Source organism: Pantherophis guttatus, chromosome 6 (genome assembly GCF_059756535.1).
Source record: "Pantherophis guttatus breed Tessera chromosome 6, ASM5975653v1, whole genome shotgun sequence".
In the NCBI taxonomy this organism is placed as follows: Eukaryota; Metazoa; Chordata; class Lepidosauria; order Squamata; family Colubridae; genus Pantherophis; species Pantherophis guttatus.
The window spans coordinates 14,140,962-14,164,846 of NC_142068.1; the positions used below are offsets into that span (position 1 = coordinate 14,140,962).

The window sequence follows — 23,885 nt, forward strand, 5'->3', positions numbered from 1 at the left end:
GTGTATGTGCAGTGAAGATCTAAACTCAAAAAGCCATAAAGTTAGGAAGAGCAATTTAACCTCAAAAATCCTGGATTTAAGATACCATAACCCAGTGAAAAAATGGGGTGGTTGTCCTGTTGTGTACCTATTCAGTTTACTGTGAAAAAGTGTAAGGCCACAAGGCAGCTATAAAAATCAAGAATTTCAGAATTCACTGCCAGAATTCTAGCAGCCCCAAGTTTCCTTCTCAAAATACTTGCCTGTAGTCTGGTCTGGTCACCTATTCTTCAAAAATATTTCTCTGTCGTCGGTCACTCCAAATGAGAACAAATCTTAGCAGCACCAAAGATGCATCATAGTTCTGAAAACATTTGCATATATGCCCATATGGGTCTAAATCTCACAGTAGGTCAAATAATGCTACGTAATGCAGTGTTTAGGGTCGTTGTGGCCCGCCAGCGGCCAGCAGAGCTGGCAGCGGATTCGGACAGTGAGGAGGTTGGGGTGGAATGTGGGCCAGTCCTGGAGTCTGTGGAAGGCTCAGACGATGGCTCTGAGTCGGGAGGCAGAGGGGGCCAAGGCCATCTGGTAGTTCTTTGCTGCCTCCGGAGTCCTGACAGCAAGGCAGAAGAACAGTGTGAGCCTGTTCCCAGTGTGTGCATGCGCAGAGCTGCCAGGAGACAGGAACAATTAAGGAAACGGGGTCGACTTGGGAGTAAGGCTTGGAGATGATTGGCCCCTCCCATAAAATATAACAGAGAAGCGAAAAGATTTTGCAATGTTGGCACCTTTAAGATGCAAGAACTTCAACTCCCAGAATTCCCCAGCCAACATAGTTGGAGAAACCCTGGCTTATATATTTTGAGAAAAAGAGAGAGTGATTGAGATTAGGAGCTGTTGGAGAGGGCTAGTCCCTTGCAGGTTGTAAAGGTCTTTTTTTTTTAATGAATTGGAGACTTGAAACACCCCGTCTCCCTTTTTAAAATTCTCCATTACCTTTCCATACTGCTGCTTTTTGACTGACTAATGGGGAGAGGGACAATGATGTCTACCATTGTGCTGTGGAACCCACAGTGACATGTGTGTACCACGATGTCATTGCACATATGTGAACTGCGTTTTTTTATCTTACCCTGCTCATGGTAAAGTCCTGAGCTTGGTCAATGCTCTTCTGTCCCTGCAGTATCTTGTGGGATAACAAGCATTTTTGGAAGGAGGTTGGCAGGGATTCTGTTTTCCATAAATTTGATGTATTGAGTCTGATTGCACATTGGTAGGTCTACTTGTTGTAGACTTGATTTGATTAGGTTACTAGTTGACAGGGTTTAATAGAGTGATTTGAATGGAGCCAGCCCATTTTTGCCTATTATTGCTTTGCAGATCACCAAAAGAAGTGGTTTGGAATACAGGGCAATATTTATGAGGCACCTTTTTTTGCATTGAAAAAGCAGCCATAACTTTTTCCAGGCTGGGCATGGGTAACATTGGGAATGACATGGCTTTCAGGCACACGCATTCAGAAGCACCTTTCACTTTCACTTTGACTTATGTATTGCTTCACAGTGTTTTACAGCCCTCTCTAAGCGGAGGAGAGATATGTTAGGTTTCATCTGGGTTTGGCTAGATTCAAAGGACAAGGAAACTTGACATTCCTTAAGATTTTTGTCCATATTTATAATTGATACCATCTATTCCTTCCCGGAGGGAGAGAAAAGTGACAGCTCACTGTAACAGCATTACCAAAAAGGCATTAAGAACTGATAAGGCATTAACCTAATTTTGCGTAGCTTCTTCTCCGGTAGTATTGTACTGCAAACTAGGGCATACAAAACATTTGCTAGACCAATTCTTGAATACAACTCATCTGTCTGGAACCCGCACTGCATATCGGACATTAATACAATTGAGCGAGTCCAGAGATATTTCACAAGAAGAGTCCTCTACTCCTCTGCTCACAATAGAATACCTTATGCCACCAGGCTTGAAATTTTGGGCTTAGACAACTTAGAACTTCGCCGCCTTCAGCCCGACCTAAGCGTAGTACATAAAATTATCTGCTACAATGTCCTACCAGCCAATGACTACTTCAGCTTCAATCACAACAACACACAAGCACACAATAGACACAAACTTAAGGTAAACCGCTCCAAACTTGATTGCAGAAAATACGACTTCAGCAACAGAGTGGTCAATGCCTGGAATGCACTACCTGACTCTGTGGTTTCTTCCCCAAACCTCCAAAACTTTAACCTTACACTGTCTACTGTCGACCTCACCTCATTCCTAAGAGGTCTTTAAGGGGCGTGCATAAGCGCACCAGCATGCCTATCGACCCTATCCTAATATTCCCTTTTATTCGTATTAATTTCATGTATTCATAATCATGTTTATACTTATATCTATTATCCAATACATGCTTGACGAAAATAAATAATATAAATATAAATAAATCAACTTAAATTTAGGGGTGTTTTCATGGCCATGTGTCATTGCTACTAAAACTGCCCAGCATACTCAATTTCAGCCTGCTGACATTTGAACTGCCAAATTGCAGGCAGCGGAGGTAGCCTGTAATACTGCACTCTAGCCAACCTGGAAAAGGATGTGATTGCTTGAACAGTTTGAAAAAACCTACTTTATATATATTCCTGCACATTCCTTTGGAATGATTTGTATAACTCAGTTATTTATCTATATAGATTAAATAATAATTATAACTATTATGATGTCAAATTCTGAAAAAAAAAATCCCTCTATAACTCCATTACAGTTTAAATATGTAATGATGCATAAATTCCTTTTTTTCAGTGTTAAATCGGCATCCACAATTTCATTAGTTGCAGTATTCTGGTTTTTTAAGTGTATGTGATTAGATAAACGTTTTATACTTAGTTGAAAATTGGGAAATTCCAAACACTGCTATCTTTATACTCTGTTGCAATATGTTTTATTTTTGTTACGTAAAGTTTCCATTTAATTTTCTGTTTAGTATTTTGTTCATTGAAAAGATTTGGGTGTAATCGTTACAGAAAACATATTGGACATGAATGGTTTGGTGAATGAATTAGAACAATTTTGCAACCTGCGCTACGTATCTGTTGCTGACGGAACAATGTTGTTCCATTAGCACAGATACGTAGCACAACGTTGGATGGAACAAAACAGGAATGTTATGCAGCAGGGAAATGGGTATATAGCACACCATCAGCATGTATATTTTGCTAGATTATTTTGGATCTCTTTACAATTAAGCATCATATTGTGCCATCATGATTGAACTTGATCCTGTCCCAAACAGTGTTGTAGAGCTCATAAACGTTGCTAGCATTGTTGAAAGCCTGTGTTGCTTACTGAGCTGTGTGTGGCTATGGGAACTGAATTACCCAGGAGAGGAATAGGCTGGCAATTTCTCACAATTCCTTTTTGTTAATAAAATAAACAAGCATGCCTTTGGGCCTTAAGCCCCTGCCAGTGTTCATTACAGTCAATGGGGTGGTGTAATTGGATCTGAGCTCTGCCAGAAACCTTGTTGGGATCTTACTTGGTTGATGGTGGTGTTCTCCAAAAAGCAAACACAATGCATAGATGCATCATGACTTACTTTGACTTCGGGGCCAGCTGGAAATATGTGTAACAGCTTCATCTGCCTTGTGAACAGCCCTAGGGAGGTATCAATTACATTGGATTATGCTTTTCTTTCCTAACTGCCATTATAGACAAATGGTGGTTGTATTTCTGTCAAAACTGGATCTGTTCTTCTCATCACACATAATAGCTAGAATTATATACCGCTTCACAGTGCTTTACAGCCCTCTTTAAGCGGTTTACAGAGTCAGCATATTAGTCCCAACAATCTGGGTCCTCATTTTACTGACCTCAGAAGAATGGAAAGCTGAGTCAACCTTGAGCTGGTGAGAATGCAAAATGAACTATGCATGGAAAACTTTTCGATAGGAAAATGAGTGGTAGAGGATGAGGGAAATACATCACTCTTTTTAAACCTTTTTTAGTGGAGCTTTCTTATTTTTAGTTGTGGAACAAAGTGCTGTTGTGAGTTGAGTTTATTATTTTCCAGAGTTCTGGTTTGTGTTGTGTTCAGGAAGCAATAGCTTCACCTTTGGAGATCTTGTGTTTGCTGTGGCTGCAATTGCTCTTGTCTGATTCAAGTTTATAACCATCCTCTTCTTGAATCAGATGGAGACAGACCATTTTGTAGAAGAGATGACATTGTCCAGACTGCTTCCTGAAATAACAGGCAAGTATGATATATTCAAGGTGTTGCCAGATGAAAATGATGTCGGTTGCCTATGTACTCTGCTAAATCAGTCTGTGCTGGGACATGTTACCTGCAGTTATCAACTTATGACCGGTCACTTAGTCACCATTTGAAGTTACAACAGATCTTCCCAGGACTACTTATGACCCGGATTCCAAATTCTCAAACACACACATATGTTCGCATGATTGTAATTTGGGTACTAGGCAACTGGCCATATTTATAGGCAATTGCAGTGTCTTGCAGTCAAGTGACTCATTTATGGTCGTAAGTCGAACACTACCTCTACTGGTTTCAGCAGTAATGTTGGCTGCTAAATTTTGGGAAGAGTTAAAGAAATGCACAAATGGGGCTTCAGGAGCCAAAGCTAGCCCACCCTGTCCTAAAAAAACCTTCACACATTGTAGCACATCAGAATAAATTCACAGTATGACTTGCCACAGACTTGGGCAATTTATGGCCCGTGCTGCACATCTGGTGGTGGTTGATGAAGTGGTGGAACATCATTGACAGAGTGGCATTGGTGTCAGCAGGGGCTGGGACGGCAGAGGATAGGGCATTGGCAGGCGGGCCGTCAGCATTCCTCCACAACATGGAGCCCATTGGGAAAATTAATTGCCCACTCCTGACTTAGAATAGCAATAGCACAAGACTTATATACAGCTTCACAGTGCTTTACAGCCCACTCTAAGCGGTTTATAAAGTTAGCATATTGCCCCCAACAATCTGGTTGTTGATGTACTGTATATTGTGTACTGAATATTGTAGATGAGTATATTATAGCAATAGCACTTAGCCTTAGCCTTCTCTAAGCGGTTTAGAGTCAGCATATTGCCCCCAACAATCAGTCCTCATTTTATCAATCTCGGAAGGATGGAAGGCTGAGTCAACCTTGAGCTGGTGAGAATCGAACTGCTGGCAGTCGGCAGTCAGCAGAATTAGCCTGCAGTACTGCCATTTAACCACTCTGCCACCACGGGCTCTTGAATAAAAACGTAATTGTATTTCTGAACATTGCAGATTCTTTTCCTAGCCTTATTTAGTTTGAATAAGTAAATGGAAGAGGAAATAATAAAACTCGATCTTTAATGGCATGGTCAGTGATAGGTCTGTGTGAGAAAAAGAGAGAAGTGAGTGAGTAGGCGAATCAGCTGTTGCCTAGATCCTATTCTGGGGGCCTGCAATAGCACTAGCTACATAAACTGACCCTCTCATGGATGGTCATGTTCTGTAATAACTTTATAGTAGCAAAGCATAGCTATTAAGTACAGCCCATATTCTGTTGCAAACGTGGTGTGATGTAGCGTTTCAGAATTCGGAAATATCTTTTTCTTTCCTTTAAAACTTACAACACTTATATTTGTTTTGCTTTTGATGGTAAATAATTCCAGACAGCATTCTCAAAGGGGTTTTCTTTTTATACCGTGTTTCCTCGAAAATAAGACTTTGTCTTATATTTTTTTGAACCCTGAAATAATCACTTGGCCTTATTGCCATTCACTCAAAAGCCCGATTGGGCTTATTATCAGGGGATGTCTTATTTTGGGGGAAACAGGGTAAATTTATATATAGGAGTTCATTTTTTCACCTGCCATAGAGTTTCCCCAGAAGATTTTGAATTGAGGAAAAATCTTACACAAATGAAGGGTGATTTCCACAGCATAATTTGCATAGAGAGTTCCCAGTTTGCATTGATTAGTTTTCCGATCAATGAAGTACTTCTTTCACACTCTTTGTAGAGATAATTACTTGAAACTCTTAAATTAAACTTTGAAGTGCTACGCTTGCATACTGTTCTATTTGTAGTTGGCATTCTTTCATTATTATTAATGAATTTATGGAATGGAAAGTTTTCATCAGAAAAATTAAATATTACAAAATTTTTCACTGTTCTGTTCAGAATACTCTATTTTCTCATGCTATTTGCATGGTGTTCTTCAGCAGAATCAAGACCTCCTTGGTCTAAATCACGGGTGTCAAACTTGCCAAATTATTTGCCGTCGTGATGTTTTGTGATGTTTTCCCTTTTCGCGGAGCTGGGGTGTAGCCTGCATGTGACGCATCCAGCCCGCGAGTCGCCAGTTTGACAGTGCTGGTCTAAGTAATTGTTTCTTCACCTTACTTATTTAAGATGTGTGGACTTAAACTCCCAGAATTCCCCAATCAGCATGCTGGCTGGGGAATTTTGTGAGTTGAAATCCACACATCGTAAAATGGTCAAGAAATGCTGGGCTAGATCATAGATCTAAAATTTGGAATCTGGGTCTCCTCTGGTCCTTTAAGTCATTTTCTGCATCCTGCAATAATATCAGGTAGGTTTTGAAGTTGCACGAAATGACTTGGACTGCTACCTTTCTTGCTTAGCATAGTGTGTGTGTGTGTGTAGCTATGCTCTGGAGCCATGAGAAGTTCTTCAGAGAGAGGAATTGTCCAGTGGTAACAAACTCTCAACTCGTTTGGCTTGATTGCCTGGAAATAATGTCGTGAAGTCTGATTAGTTGGACTACTCAAGGGGTATGTTGAAGCCTCTAACACTAAGCAATACCATGTTCTGGGAATTCGTGACAGGTCTTGTTCTCCGTGGCAGCCACTGTTTCAGAAGTGGTGATGAGCTTTCTAGGCAGAAGAAACAGGAAGGTGAATTTTAGCTTGAGAACATGTGGTTTGGGCCTCCTGTTGGAGGGAATGAGGAGACATGCAAGGGGAGAATCTTGTAGATGACGAGGTTGAGCCTGAGGGAGAGGTCAAACACATCATTAGTCATGAGTCTTTTCGCGCACAGGAGATCTAAGTCTAGCCCATCTTGGCTCTTACCTACCGCTAATTTGCTTGGACCGTTAATAGTTCAGATTCTTGTAGAGAACTTAAGATTGCAATAAATCTTTATACCCATTTGAACTGCCTGGATCGCCTGGTTTCCCTGACACTTGGCAGATTTGGCTCCTCTGTTTTCTTAGAGGCAAGAAAAATTCTTTGTTATTAAATTCTTTGTTAGGCAAAGGAAGAAGGAGAGAAGGACTTGGCCAGGCAAGGAAAGAGAAGAGCAGCAGCAAACAAAAAGAAACTAAGGAAAGGAACTTTTCTTTCTTCCCTGCAAGAAGAGAGAGAGAGAAAGAGAGAAACCCGATTTTGTTTAATGTTAGTTGAGTGTGTTTCCTAGATTTAAAGCATCCCAGCAATGATCTTGAAGAATATACTATATTTTTTGGACTATAAGACGCACCGGTGTATAAGATGCACCAAGATTTCGAAGAGGTAAGCAAGAAAAAAGTTTTTGCCCTCCCCAGCTCCATGGAGCACTCTGCAGGCCTCCCAAACCCTCTGCGCGTCTCGTTTTTGTGAAAAGAGGTCTGTTTTTCGTCCGGTTTTGTGAAAAATGGGGGCGTTTTTACCCTCCCCAGACTACAGGAGCACTCTGCAGGCCTCCCAAAGCCTCTGCGTGCCTTGGTTTTGCGAAAAGCGGGGCCTGTTTTTCATAAAAATGGGAGGGGCGGGGCTTTGGGAGGCCAAAAATTGCTGTATTTGGTGTATAAGACGCACCAATATTTCCGCCCTCTTTTTTTGGGAGGGGGAAGTGTGTCTTATACTCCGAAAAGTATGGTAATATACCAACTCAGTAATAAAACTAACAATAGGTGATGTGGTGATGAAAAATGCTGCCAACTAAATAAGGGGTCCCAACCCCCGGGCCACAGCCCACTACCGGGCCCTGTTTGGAACAGGGCCGAGCAAGCAGCAGACAAACGCATGTGTGTGAGAGGTGGACACTCGCGCACACAGCTCTATTTTCACAAGCGAAACCTGATTTGTGTGAGCGGCGGGCACATGAATCCGCTGCTCACATGGAACCCTCCCCTCTCTTCCCTGCCCACTGGCTCGCCAAGACGGAAAAGGTGGGGACCACTGAACTAAATGATCCAAGTAAACTGCTTTTTTTCTAATTTTGTGGCACTTTAAAAAAAAAATCTGTTTATCTGTATACCTTAACTCTTTAATTTTAATTTTGTTATAACATTAATTTTAATAACGATGTACAAAAAGTCTTCAATACAGCATGTGTTGGGCCAATAAACTAATCTTTGTATAGCATTTGGTAGGTTTATTAGACAGTGGAATGCAATTAGATAGTGGAATGCAACTGTTAGGACTTGGGGGCCTGTCTGTTGCAATGAATTTGGTAAACACTGAGTAGCATTAGAGTGATATCAGATGGAATGCCATTATTCTAATAATTGACTTGAAAAAGGTTTATGAGAGTATTTTGGAACATCTTGGAGCTGAAGTCCATAAATTTGGTGGGCCTTCATAATAAGGAGGGCTGACTTATATTGAGAACCATTGTTAAAAATAAATTAATTGTTATGCTATTATCTTCACTGCAGCTTGGGTACTAAAAAGAGTTGAGAACTATTGCACTGCAGTTTTGATCAGGGAGGTGATTACCTTTGGGTTGCCCAGTGAACATATCTAATTTTAGATTTTTTATTTATTTAAATGTTTTATATACCATCTTTATAGGACAATCCTTTCCAAAGAAGCTTCATAAAAATACATTTAAACAACATAAATGTCAGCATAATAAAGCAGTAAAAAAAGAGACAACCTTTTAGTCCAAACATACTAAAAAAAGAGAGAGAAATGGACAAAGCTAAGAAATCATGCAACACTATACAGGTCAGCTTAATTTAAAAATTTTAATTTTAAAATTTTAACTTTTAATTTTAATATTCCAGTAGAAGGAATTCATAGAAGTTCTCAGTTGCAAGTATGGAGACAATGTTGAAAAATCTGATTGTTTTTACTGTGTAAGTAAAATTCCTTCCTCTTGAGTAGTTGCAGAAAGTTGAAATATCTTGCTTTAAAGAGCAGGTGTGTGATCTGAGAATCCTCTGGATCCAACATTGATGTTGAATATGAGGAGTCCTTGGTGCACTCTGAGCTTGCTTGTTTTCTTGCAGATATTTCATTAACCAAACTAGGTAATGTCATCAGTGCTAGTAAGGAGTGCAGTTTTGTCAGAATATTCATGAACTGGAATAGGGCATAGTAACAAGGTCAGCCAGTGAATAGGCATGGCAACAGATCAGCCAATGTGGACTGTTTGGAAACTGAAACAGTTTTGGAGGCTGGGCGTGGCTCAGCTCTGAGTATGTGCAAAAGCTTCAAACTAGTCTGTGCTGAATTGAAACTGAAACTCATCTCTGCTGTTCTCTCCTCTGCCTGTGTTTTTTCCCTGTAAAACTCTACCACATTGGAAGAATCTGCTGTTGGTATTGTATGTGTTACATTGTATATAAAGAGAAGTTAATGAATCCTGCTGAATCAATTAACTGTGTGTGCTTTCTGGATTTGATTTTTTGCAACAAACCTTTGACAAGTTTGCTGTCAGTTGAACGTTGAATAGCTTTGCAACATCTGTGAGAAGTAGTCCTTTTTTCCCCCCAGGATACCTGATTTCAGGGTCACCTGTGCTGATTTATCCATTTATTTTTATTTATCAGCTCCCCCACACAGCTGATACCTCCAAGTTAGATTGCAATGAACTGTTTGTAGAATAGTTTGAAGCTAGTCCAGAAATTATATCTGATTAAGAGTGCAATTTCAAAGATGGTGAACGATGACTCTGGAACGTCCTATTCCTACATAATTCCCACACCGAAAATATTTCACCAGTTGCCCTATTAGCCCAGTTCATATTGTTTACAATAGAGTAGAATGGCTGACTTTTGGTTTCACATCGAGCTACTTATAAAATCACCTACTCCCATGCGGTCCTCCCTGCATTGTTAAATCATCAAGGGGACACCTATTGTGGATTTTGCTGTAGATAGATTTCGCATCCATAGTTACTTCTGCTTTCTTAATAGCAGGGACCATGTTGTGAAAGAGATTGCTAATGGAGTTGAACCCCAAAGATTCTTCTTGCAGTTTATAAGAGGTAACTCAATGCTGAGATTAACCTCGGCCTTTCAGTTCTTTCATTTGACGTTTAAGTTTTAACACTTTAATTATTTTAAACTGTATTTTAATAATGTTTTAAGGTTTGTTTTAATTATGTTCTTCTTTTTTAATTGCATTTCAGTAATCCACGGTGAGCTGTTAGGAGTGGGCGGTATACAAAACTCTAAATGCTGTAGCTTTTTGTAAAGTATTTGACTGGAAGGCAACTTAATCAAGCCTAAATGCCACCTCTGTGGCACCTTTTCATTTCACTACACAGTTTAGGCATTTGTTTAGCAAATGAAGACAGGATCCTACAGTCGTTTTAAATTAGGATCGGATTATTTTGATAAAAGTCAGCCCATCTCAGTGGGAGGTTTTGCTTGTTGTTTGTGAAAATTATCTGATGCTTTAATTAATGTGCTTTAGCAAAAGAAAGGAGGAGTCTTGTAACAAGAGCTTTGCTTTGAGATATACTAAGTTCCTGCACAAATGTACTTCTAACCTTTAGGAATGGGATGCAACCAGGGAAATCATGGTTCCAATGTTACTTTCAGACCAACATTCCTGCTGGCCATGTAATGCAGGGGTGAAAAATTGGTTGCCCGCGGGCCGGATGCGTCATGTGCAGGGCATGCCCACCCCAGCTTCGCAAAAGGAAAAACATCATGCCACGAGTTTGACACCCATGCTGTAATGTCATGCACTAGGCCAGGGGGTGTTAAACTCGCCCCTGCAAGTGCTTAAATCTGGCCCGTGGGGCGGCCCGGAAATAGCAAAGGACCGGCCTGTGGTGCGGCCCCCTGTGCCCCATTTTTGGCCTAGACTGTCTCCTGCACCACTCTGCTGGCCAAAATGGGGTATGGCGTGGCCACACGTGGCCCCCCTGCACAGCCCACATTTTGGCTGGCAGAGTGCTGCAGGAGGCTGTCTGGACTGAAAATGGGGCATGGCATGGCCCTGCACGATCCCCCCCACCGTTTTGGTCAGCAAAGTGCTGCAGGAGGCCATACAGGCTAAAATCGGGGTGTGGTCTTTTGCTATTTCCAGGATTCCCCCCTCCCCCCCCCGGCTGGCCTGTGGAGGAGAACTACAGTGCTGATCTGGCCCTCGAAGAAATCCAGTTTGACACCTCTGCACAAGGCTGAATTGTGTTTGCACGATCACCTTGGGATTGTCTTGTACAACTACAAATATCATAGCTAGCCTTCAGCTGCTTCCTCCTCTTCTGTTGAAATATGTTGGAAAGAATTGGAAATGTGTTATTTATTAAATATGTATTTGTATGTTATCACACGTTGCAGACTTATTAAATATCAAGATTAGAGATAACTGTGTAAATGTGTCCTGTACTACACTTACTGTTTCAAATCCAGGGACAGCTGGGATCAAGAAGTGTTCCAAAATTGTGCTTCCTGGACAAATGCAACCTTATCCCCAAAAAGCCATATCATAAAATGGGTTTCCTAATAGATGCATGGTTATGTTCTGTGGCATAAGTGGAATTTGAGGAGATAAGGGGATAGCACACCAGTTGTGATTTTATTCACTGTTTGGAAAAAAAAAAATCCCCAATGACTGGGAAAGGATAAGTGTGTTTCTCTTATGGCATTTAAAGTGGCCCAAAGTGTTGGATTAGCAACAAATATGACTAATTGGAATATAGTTCAAGTCTTCAAAGATAAAGGAACAAAACCTTATTTAAGCTGTTACGGTTCATAGTGCTTTTAAAAAGACACTCGTATTCTATGAAGAGCATTGCATAATAGAGATGACAGTCCATTTCAGAGCCTCCAGAAATGTGACAATTAATTTTGAATTAATGTAGTTATAATTTTTTTTATGTGCCTTCATTATTTTCTGCTAAACCAAAAAGTGTATTTTTGGAAGGAGTGGAAAACTAAAGCATCCCAATGTTTATCAGAATTCTTAGTTAGTACTGGTGTTAATTATTTCCTCTCCCCAGGTCAGGTATTTGTTTAGAAACATTTAACAGCTGGCTTAATTACGAAGTGTACTTATTGTGGTGAAACAAAGAGAAAACCAAATTCTGGAAATTGGTAAGTGTGATAACTCTACAGGTAGTCCCTTAACTAACAAACCATTCAGTCACTATTCAAAGTTACAATGGCACTGAAAAAAAGTGGCCTATGACCATTTTTCAGATTTACAACTGTTGCAACATCCCCATAGTTATGTGATCAAAATTTGAATGCATGGCAACTGGTTCATATTTTATGATGGTTGCAGTGTCCCGGGGTCAGGTGATCATCTTTTGCGACCTTCTGACAAGCAAAGTCAGAACGGGGAAGCCAGATTTACTATGTTACTGACTTAACAACTGCAGTGATTCACTTAACAACTGTGGTGAGAATGGTCGTAAAATGGGGCATAACTCAACTGGCTCGAAAGCTGCATACACCAGTGTCTTAAAACCCTTTTAAATGGTTCTGGGTGCTTGGAAAACAGTTCTTGACATGCCACTCCCAAAGCCAGGGTAGCATTCAAACTCACAATATGTTGATAGTCATGTCCTGAGGCCTTACTCCAAAGATGGATTGTGCTTGATTATGATGACCTATTAAAAGTCTTTGTCCTTGATTGTGATGATCCATTAAAAGTGTTTGATAAGGTCCTTAAGGACTTGGAGAAGATTTTGCCAAATTTGACTGTGAAGGAATGGGAAAAATAGCAATAATGAGCTCTTTTTATTGTCAAATAAATATACATTTAAATTCCTCTCCTCTCCTCTCCTCTCCTCTCCTCTCCTCTCCTCTCCTCTCCTCTCCTCTCCTCTCCTCTCCTCTCCTCTGCCTTCCCCTCCCCTCCCCTCCCTCTGTGGCTTTCAGACTACTGTTACAATTTTGAATATTGTCGCCCCACTGTATCATTTATATTGCCTTTAATTTTCTTAAATATTTAAGGGCGAAACAGAATTTTACACTGGGATAACATTTCCCATGACATCCTCATGTGGTTGGTACCATCTGTTTTCTCACTCTCTACACTTTTCTCTCAGGGATAAAGCACACACTGAGATTCCACAGCCGTGATGATGCATTTTATAGCTGTGAGACCTCTGCCAACAAACCACATTAAGTTTGAAGGCTTAGCTGAACGCGTAGGTTCACTTTGAAAGATTGCCTTGTGCAGCAGTAAGGATGTAGTGCCAACCATATAGCAGGTCCTGTGATGCACCCTACTAGTGTTCTTGAATTAATAATCATGGATGCCAGTCAGCATCTGCTACTTAACGTTATTCCCATTTCTGGAATTAGCCCCAGTTCAGTCCCTGTAATTACCAAGCTTGGTAGGAAAAATCTGCTTTAATTCTGGGAAAGCACTTCCACTGTTGCAGTAGGTGATAATGACTTACACAACAACATTTTATGTGTCTCTTCATTTTTGAGTAAAGAAAAATAAACTACAGCTTGATTTTGTGACCTACCGTATTTTTTCGGAATATAAAACGCACTGGAGTATAAGACACACCTTAGTTTTCGGGGAGGAAAATAAGAAAAAAGCTGATTGGCGGGTGGATCGGCCTCCCGAATACCCCTAATCAGCTGTTCCCAGAGGTGAATTTTAGTAACAGGTTTGTTGGTTGTGAGCTCTGTGCCTTGCTTTTTTTTCTGCCTCTGAAAGCTTCAGAAAAAAAGCCTCTGAAGCTCTGTTTCTGAGGCATTTTTTCTGAAGCTCTGTTTGGAGGCTTTTTTTCTGAAGCTCTGTTTGGAGGCTTTTTTTCTGAAGCTTCGTTTCTGATGCTTTTTTCAGCCTCTGATGCGTTTTTCAGCCTCTGAAACCTCCGTTTAAGAAGTTGGGTGGGTCTACATACAGAGTATAAAATGCACCCAGATTTTCACCCTCTTTTTTGGGGGAAAAAGGTGTGTCTTATACTCCGAAAAATACGGTACGTTGTTTGTGCTGGAAGTCCACTTTCAGTATTTCCAGTTTTCAGCATAGTAGCCTGAGTTTATGAAATGGCCCTAACTTTGCTAAATATCAGGTGAAAATACATGACCTTATGAGGGAGGTTATCAAAATCCTTTGATTGACCATGATAATTTTTAGTTTATTTACTTTTTGCACTGTTGCTAAGGTCACCTGAAAAAAATAATATTTCTGGGTTTGCCAAAGCTAATAACCATAAGTGGATATTGGTGCTGTTTACTTCTTTGTGTAAGGTCACCAGGAAACGGTTGCAAATTTTTGGAAATTTTTAAGTCAAGTTCTCAATTCCAGCCATTATATTGTAGAAGTTAATAAGTACAGTTTTTTTTCTGTAGGAAGCAGAATTGATTAACCTATGGGGTCTTCGGTGTTATCTGAATTTGATGTTTTTTCTCTTTAGACATTTCATTACCAAACAAGATAGCATCATCAGTGTACCTAGAATTGGTTGAAGAGATCACCACACAGGGAGCATTGCAGGTTCTTGTTCTGCAAAGATTAATGAAGCGAATTGCCTTCTGTCTTTCCTGGCATCCTCGAAATTCAACTTCTCGTATCCAGAGTTAGGCATCATTTTGGTCTTTTGGGGTTACATTTACTGAAGTAGTAACATAAAATGGCAGGGAATTGTATCATGACAAATTTTTCCCTTTTACATTTCTTTAAAGGGGATACAGTGTTTTCTGTTAAATAGGGAAACCATGTGGTGGGTGGTCAGTGACATAAATGTATTTTGGCCTAAGTTGTGTAGGAGTGTGATACGGATATGTTCTCTCTGATTGAACTCACTGCTGCTTGATAAATAGAGACTGCTGTATCATTAATGCCTATAAATAGAAATAATCTGGAGGCATCAGTGGCATAGAATGAAATACTTTAGAAATGTAGAGAATAGAATAGGAAAGGTTGACAAAGGCTAAAGCTCTACAGTGTTTTTGGGTTCACTTCCAAAACACTTTGGAGTATGTAGGAACATAAGCAATACTGGTTTTTGGGTAGCAGGATTCTGCAACATATCCTAGCTAAAAATGTTATTTGTGTTCTACAGAATTTTTGTCAAGCATCCCAAATCTAGGAGGTCACCTTTATTTTTTTAAACAACCTGGGATGGGATTTTTGTTGCCTTACTTTGAAAAAAGCTAACCAAGGTTATACCTAGTTAAAACTCAGATGGGAGAAGACCAGGACATCCCTAGAGTACAGACCTGATTTGGGAATGAAAAAAGCTTCCTGAAGAAGACGATGGTAAAACACTTCAATGCTTTCGTAAGAAAACAGCACAGCTGTTGAGTTGAATTCCAGAATAGAATGGCTTGAATTTAGAGCTTAAGTCTGTACTTTTCATGTTTATTTGCCCTGAAATGGTTCACACTGCCACCAGTTTCCTGCAGTAGTAGCCTGAGAAAGCTCTCAGAATCAGAAAAAAGAGACTTGGGCTGCATGTGCCTTTAGGAAGCAGAACCGAAGTTTAATTTTTGATATTAAAATTCAGCTAAGTTCTATTTTTGGAAGAAAATAAGAAATCTTAAGTAATTCTAATACTTCCCTCCCCATCTCGTGTATACAGGTAAGGGTTTCCCTTCTCCAGTCATGTCCGATTCTAGGGGGCGGTACTCATATCCGTTTCTTAGCTAAGGGAACCAGCATAATCCAAACACATTCCCATGGTCATGTGGTTGGCAGGACTATACGCCGAGATAGCAATAGCACTTAAGGTTTATATACCGCTTCACAGAGCTTTGCAGCCCTCTTCAGCGGTTTACAGAGTCAACATATTTCCCCCAACAATCTGGGTCCTCATTTGACCGACCTTGGAAAGGATGGAAGGCTGAGTCAACCTTGAGCCGGTGAGACTCGAACTGCCAGCAGTCAGCAGAAGTAGCCTGCAGTACTGCATTCTAACCACTGCGCCACCACGGCTCAAGAGATGCATAGAACTCTTGTTATTTTCCCACCAAAGTGGTACCTATCTATCTACTTGCATTTGCTTGCTTTCAAACAGCTCGGTGGGCAGGAGCTTGGGGCAAATAACGCAACACTCAGCTCTCGAACCCGGGCTGCCAGCTTTCCAACTCTTCTTGCATAGGAAGATGTACTTTCAAGTACATTTGGCTGTGATGTTCAATGTTTACCCGTTTGTCAAATAATACACAGAAAGTTGATTGAAGCCGGCACATCTGTAGTGGTCTGTCAACATTTGTGTCATGGGGCTCATCTTTGAAAGCCATTGATATCAGGACTACCTCAGTATGTTTCCTGTAGAAACTTTTAAGCTTTAATTCCATACAGATGAACATTTCTTCACGGGATACAAGCAGAAAAATACCTCTTTAAGTTACACTGCACAGGAATTCCAGTGAGGGAATTACTATTACTGATACGACCCAAGTAGAATGTGATTTCTAAATATTGTTGTGAGAGAAAATAAATTCTTCAGCTACAGTTCAAAAAGCCATGACTAACCCAAAGCAGCTTGAGCTAATATTTCACCTTCATTTGTCTTCATGTTGTTTCTTCCCACCTCAGTTCAGAGGGATTGTGCTAAAAAGCACAGGCAAGAGAAGAGAGAGCCTCCTCTTGTTCTCCAAAACTGAAAGCATGACGGTCAGATTAGGCATATGCGTTGCTAGCAAAATAGGAAATATGGGTAGTCCTCAATTTACAACAGTTCATTTAGTGACCGTTTGAAGTTACAATGACACTAAAAAAGTGATTTATGATAGTTTTTCATGCTTATAAACGTTGCAGCATCCCCTTGGTCACATGATCAAAATTTGGACGCTTACAACTGAATCATATTTATGACGGTCGGTCATGAGGTCACCTTTTGCAACCTCAACCTTCTGACAAGCAAAATCAATGGGGAAGCCATATTCACTTAACTGTAATACTGAACCACTTCAGTGATTCACTTAACAACTTTGGCAAGAAAACTTGTAAAATGGGACAAAATTCACTTAACCCTTTCGCTTGGCAACAGAGGTTTTGGGCTGAATTGTGGTTGTAAATTGAGGACTATCCTATACTAATCCAAAAACACTTTGTGAGCTGTATCCAGATCTCTTCCCATGACAATTTTTTATTTTGCAAAAAATTATTTAGGAAGCCTTTAGAGTGAAGTTCCCCAACGTTTCTGGCTTTGCAGACCAGTGGCGGGTAGAGAGGATGGTGCTGTGTGAGTATCCGGCAAGCATGCGCATGTGCGTGCAGATATGTGTGAGTGGCATGCACACTCACCTGCCACTTAGCAAATGGAGCGCATGCACCCCCTGCACTCACCGGCTGCTTGTGTAAGTAAGGATGCACATGCGCTCTCCCGCCCGTTTCCGCGGCCTGGTTGCAAATCCCTCATGGTTCACTAGTGGGCCGCGGGCCATAGGTTGGGGACGCCTGCTTTTTGGACACTATTAATAGAGTGGGCTTGGGCTCTATTGGCAAGTGTAGAAATTGGTAAGTGTAGAAATTTCTTATACTTTTTTGCAACATTTTGGGCTTTAGTTTACAGATTTGAGTCCATGCAGTTGAAATTCCATTCGCACAAAATTGGAATATAATAATTACACTTACGAATCTTGTATCTGATTCTAACTTTTGGCTTCATTCTCTTCATTGTGGTTTGTTTGAATGACACCCGGTCTTTGATATACTTGGAATCCAGGAGCAGAAATTGAAAACCTGCAAGATGGTTAACCCATCCCAACTCATCCTACATTTTTCTTATTCAGTCGTACCAGGTGGCTTGCTACCTTTTCAACACTGATTTTAACATTAGTTATCTAGGCTCCTGGAGATGGTTTTTTTTTTTTTTTTCTTTTTTTCCCCAAAAGGCAACTGGACTTGGTTTTTTTTCAATCCTTTGGAAAAAAAGAAAATACTTTTGCGACAACTATCACCTGGATGACTGAGCATCTCCACAGACACAGAGCCCAAAATTCTGCCCCACAAAAGAATTGAAACCAAAGCTTTCTTGACAGATGGTTGTCCAACATCTGTTTGAAGACATCTAGCCCATCCCCCTCTAGTTTCAAGACAGCCTTGGGTATTTTTGCCCTTTAAAGTGAAGGCTCTCTGATAAAAATACTCCTGAAAGTAAGAAAAGACAGATAAAATGAAACTCAAAAAGAGAAGGGGAGGTTAGGCATGGGGGAGGAGAGATACTAAAATTGTAGGAAGTGTGAGACCATATTAATCAAAATAACACTGTTACAGTGGTTTGAAATTTAGCACGTAAACTTCCTTTTCTAACAATATTATTTCCAGTTCTGTTTCTTGACAGCTGTGGCTCAGTGAAGTGTTAAAAAAATGATAGCGGGACATTTTTCTTGTGAACAGTAATTTGCAAATAGTTTCCCTCAACCTGAGCACACTCTTCTGAGTCTATGCATCAATTCCAAATTCAGCAATGAACGTGTTGGCTTGGAAATACCGAGATTTTACGTTCACATCCCTAAAGAACAATCCAGATGGAGAAAGGTAGCTTAGAACCCGAGTAGTGAGTTGTATTTTACTAATTCATTTCCCCAAATTGCCTGCTTCTCTTCATTTTAGCTGTTGGAAATACTCTTAATCCTTTATATAAAGCACGGTCCGTCCATAAATAACTCTATACAGGATGCGTATTTTGGTACATTTATTCTTTAGGAAGATAGAATACAGAAAGTTTGATATAATTCAGCCATCTTTTTTGGGCAGAAATGCATGTAAGTGCATACACATGCATGCATGCATGTGTAGAGTTTAAAGAGAAGCAAGAACTAATTGAAACGGGTGAGTTGCTGAAGTATAATCAAGTTAAGTAAGACATTTGTATGCATTTGCCTGTCTCGACTACACAGATCATTAATGAATGTGTTGCAGATTGCTGCTTCCATTACAGATATGTAGGAACCCTGATGTTTTTACCACCCTCTAGTGATTTGAGGCACAGTAGAGCTTAAATCTGAACCCATTATGTAGTTTAGGTAGGAAGTACCTAAACTACAAGCTGTCCAGATTCCTCGTCTCCCATTCCCATCCCCAAGATTTTAGAATTTTTTTTAAAAAAAGAAATGACTTATGCAAATTCCAGTATCTGTAAAATATCCCGTTAGAGGTAATAATTGGGAGTTCAGACTGTTTTCAGAATTATTTTCCTAGCTCTCTATGCTGCCAAAGATCTGATATTTGCTTCATATAATATTATCTATGCAGGTACAGAGAATCAAGGGCTGTTGTGTTCAGGGAAGTTTCCAATTTTAAATGTACAGGTAGTCCTCGCCTTATGACCGTAAGGGAGCCCAAAATATCCATTGCTAAGTGGGACAATTGTTAAATGAGTTTTGCCCCATTTTATTACCTTTTTTTGTCGTAGTTGTTAAGTGAATCATTAGTTTTTACATTAGTAACAGTTATTAAGTGAATCTGGCCTTAGCTTGTCAGAAGGTAACAAAAGGTGATCCCATGGCCTTGAGACACTGCTAGTATTATAAAGTACACGCCAGTTGCTAAGCATCTGAATTTTGATGATGTGACCATGGGGGTACTACAACAGTCATAAATGTGAAATATGGTCATTAATCACTTTTTTCCGGGTCTTTGTAACTTTGAGCAGTCACTAAATGAAAGATTGCAAATCAAGGATGATCTGTATTGCATGTTTAGAATCCTTAATAGTCTTACTTTTTCTTTTCTTTGTTGGATATTGTCTATGAATTTACAGTTGGGTTTCTAACTGTTAAATGAGGTAGTCCTGGAAGAGGGCCAGGGGTGTTATGGTATCTTGGATGAAAGGTGTTTGGAAACGTAGTGCTGATACGGGAATATCTGAGCCATCTGGTTGAATTCAGTGCTGCTTGATAGATTGAGACTGCTTCAAATTTTTTAACAACCGGTTCTGTGGGTGTGGCTTATTTGGGGGCATGGCTAGCTGGACATGTGACTGGGTAGGCGTGGCTATGTGCATAGGGACTACCCAGAGGGCTGAAAAAAGTGATTTCGGACAGGTCCTCACACTTTTGACCAGTCCTTGCACTTATGACCGGTCATCATTTATGCCCGTTGCAGCATTCTTAACAGCCGTGTCACTCATTTCACAACTGCAGTGCTTCATGTGACCGGGTGAGTGTGGCCAGGTGGTCATGTGACATCGCTTCTTTGCCCTAATGATAGTTTGCTGCAACGGTCGTAAGTGTTAAAAATGGTCATAAATCACTTTTTTCAGTGCCATTGTAACTGTTGTAAATCAAAGATTACCTGTACAAAAATACAAAACGCTTCTTGCTTGCAAAAAGCTGCCCTAAATACCAGTCATTAGGTTAGAAATACCTGCGAACTGGAGTTACAAATCAGGCAGGGTGCCAGAGCACTTTGAGGAATTAAAATAGTTAAAATGCAATGATAACTATCAGCAGCCAGCTCTTGTTCATAAAGTTAAACCCTTTAGCAAGGAGGCCATTTAAGCTCTCCAGAATTACCCTTCCCCTTTAAGAAAGTCAAGCAAAAAACCCCCCCAAAACCTCCAAGAAGCTCCGGAACCGGAAGTGACAGTAAGTCTAGGCATACTGCCAAGAATGTAATAAGGGTTAACAGAGAGGCTGTTTCTGTAAGCAGGGCAATAAAGATTAGGCTATGAAACATCACCAGAAAGTTGTAATTACTTACAGGATTAATTCTGTAAAGTGGAAAAAAACAAAAGATTTCTTCTAACAACCGGTTCTCTGAACTGCTTAACTACTTAACAAGGTTATCCGAACTGCTAAATTACTTAACCGGTTCTAACGAACCGGTAGAATCCCACCACTGATAATATCCATAAATGAATATAATATGAAGTTATCAATGGCATAGAATGAAGCACTTTTAAAAATGAAAAAAATGGAATAAGAAAGATTGGCAAAGGCTAAAACTGTTCAGTTTAGGGTTTACTTACAAAATGCTTAGGAGTAAGTATGAATGTAAGCATACTTTTTAAAGCAGCTATGTTGTTTTGATAGGGAAAGTTTGCCACATGTCCAATCCCCCCCCAAATGCTCTTAATGTTCCATGAAATGTTATATCAAACATCCCAACCCTGGTATCCTTCAGATGCATTAGAAATTTAGTTCACAGAATTTATTTGTTAAATTTATCTTGCGGTGGAAAATTTATCTTGCCCTCACCATCAAGCATAGTGTCTGGTATTTTCAAACATCACTGCCAAAATTTCGGGGGGATATTAAATCAGAGAACAGTGTTTTCGGCCCCGTGTGTAAGTTTTCAACACTTGGTTTTATTTGTTTTGAGTTCTCTCTGTCAATACAGGAAAGATTCCCAAGGCAAAACAACATTAAATACATTTTCTGTACAGCTGATCTAAAATTCTGAGGGCCATTCATTGGTATGATTTGATGTTATTACATCTTTTTTGAAGTAGTAATCTAATACGTATTTGTTTACCAAATTAGCTTGCTACTGCAATCACAAGACTCTTGGCAACTAATGAGGTATGAAAATACAATTAATATAAAAAAGTAAAGCCCAAAGAAAGTAAGTGAAATCTGGCCTCAGAAGCTTTGTCTTTAGCCCTTTTTGAAAAGACAGACTGTTGGAGGCAAATAGATCTTCAGCGGGAGGTCATCCAGAGGTCCAGAAACATCAGCAACAACAGCTTCTGAGTTTGCTTCCTCCCAGCGCACCTCTCTCCTGAGAGACAAATTGGTGATAAGTTAACAAGATGGCCTTACCCAAAAGGTAATTTGCCCTTTGGAAAAAGTAGATGATTTGCTGATGCAGTAAGAAAGGAGAAGTAAGATAGTCCTCAGTGAATGATCATTTGCTACAACGACTGTTTGAAATTATGATGGCCCTGAACAAGGAGATCAGAGGTGGTATTCAGATTTTTACTGGTTCGGGTTAACCGGTAGCGGCAACTGCAAGTGGGCCCACCCACTTGCCCGGACATAACACTGTCCTATTTAGCCACGTTTTCAAGGCCAGGTGCATGCATGGAATGCATGTGCGCGAGCAAAGCGCATGCATGGAAGGCCGGGCGCATGAGGGAAGCCCAGGCACGCGGCAAACCGGTAGTAAGAAAATGTGGAACCCACCGCTGAAGGAGACTTATAGCCGATCTTCCAAGTTGTGGCTGTTGCAGTGTCTCTGCAGTCATGTGACTGTGATTTGAGTGCTTGGCAATTGGCTCGTAGTTATGATAGTCGCAGTATCCCATGGTTAAGTGATCATCATTTAGGCCAGTAAGCAAATTCCATGGGGAAACTAACAAGAAGTTGCAAATTGTTGACCATATGACATCTTGCTTAAAGACCATAACTAGAATTGCCATTTGTAAGTTGGTGTGATTTGTGATGTGACACTTGGTGACCTGTTGCTTAAAGAGGGAATTTTTGGCTCCAATTAGCGGTGTTAACTGTATTTATATTTCGTCTTTGTTGTCACTACAGAGTAGGGATGAGTTTGGCCATGTGTTTGTGCTCTGTCAAATTCATAGTGTAGTTCACAGGTGTTCAGTGTAGTAAATTTAGTGAAATATAATAATGCAACATAATATAATATTGACAAGTAAATGTATGGGAAAATCTAATGATAAAGACACAAATGTTATGTTGAATTATGCTCCAAAAAAAGTAGAATTTCATTGTTTAAAGGAACTTAGGTTATGGGAAACAGAATTATTTTGAGAAATTGGACAATCACTATTTATTGATTGATTGATTGATTGATTGAATTTCTATACCGCCCTTCTCCCGAAGGACTCAGGGCGGTGAACAGATTAAGATTTCATATATATATATATAATATATATATATACATACAGTAAATAATAAATTGAGTCAACTTGGTGTATCTGCTAAGATCTTGGCATAGAATTTAGATGTTTATGCTAGCCCTGCTTGTTGAAACAGAAAGGTTTTCAGGGCACGTCGGAAAGTGTGAAGATCTAGGATTATTCGTATTCCAGGGGGTATTTTGTTCCAAAGAGTAGGTGCCCCCACAGAGAAGGCTCTCTCCCTTGGAACTACTAGACGACATTGTTTTAATGATGGTACTATGAGTAGGCCTACTCTGTGAGAGCGTATTGGTTGGTGGGAGGTTATCGGTTGCAGCAGGTAGTCTCGTAAGTACTCAGGTCCTAAGCCATGGAGCACTTTAAAGGTAAGAACCAACATCTTGAAGCGCACTCGGAAGGCCACCGGAAGTCAGTGCAGCTCGTGTAGAAGAGGTGTTACATGTGAGCTAATAATGTTACATTATAATAATAATAATGTTACATTATTCCAGACATTAAGGATTAAATTCAATAAATGTGTAATTGATTCATTTTTGGAAAGACATTTTTTTAAAACTAAAAAAAAAAGGATGCAATATGTTTCCCTTTGGCGCAGATGTCATGAAATTCAACAAGAATAGAGGATTTTTTCCTTAATTGGAAAATTTTGTATTCTGTTTAATACTTGATAGACAGATGATATGCCTCAGTGGTCCATAATCCTTTCTTTTGTTTACTATTGTTTGTTATTAATTCTGTTTTTCTGTTTTTTATTTTTGTCTGCAGGTTTTGTGTTTTTTCTTCTTAGTCTACTTTTCGTAGTTCTGCATTTTTTAAAGAACTTTTCATCAAAGAAATAAAACTCCTTGAAAATTGAAATGTACTTTCAAGCCTTTCCTTCAAAAACGTAACAGAATTTGAGGAAGATAGAAGATACCAATACTAATAGCATTTAGGCTTATACACTGACCCATAGTGTTTATAGCATTCTCT

General features: G+C 39.9%; 1 protein-coding gene across 6 annotated transcripts in view; it reads left to right on the top strand.

Annotated features, from left to right (window-relative positions):
- The window catches only part of TBL1XR1 (TBL1X/Y related 1), a 220,624-nt gene that overhangs the window by 29,456 nt on the left and 167,283 nt on the right, over window positions 1-23,885 (top strand). The window lies entirely within an intron of this gene.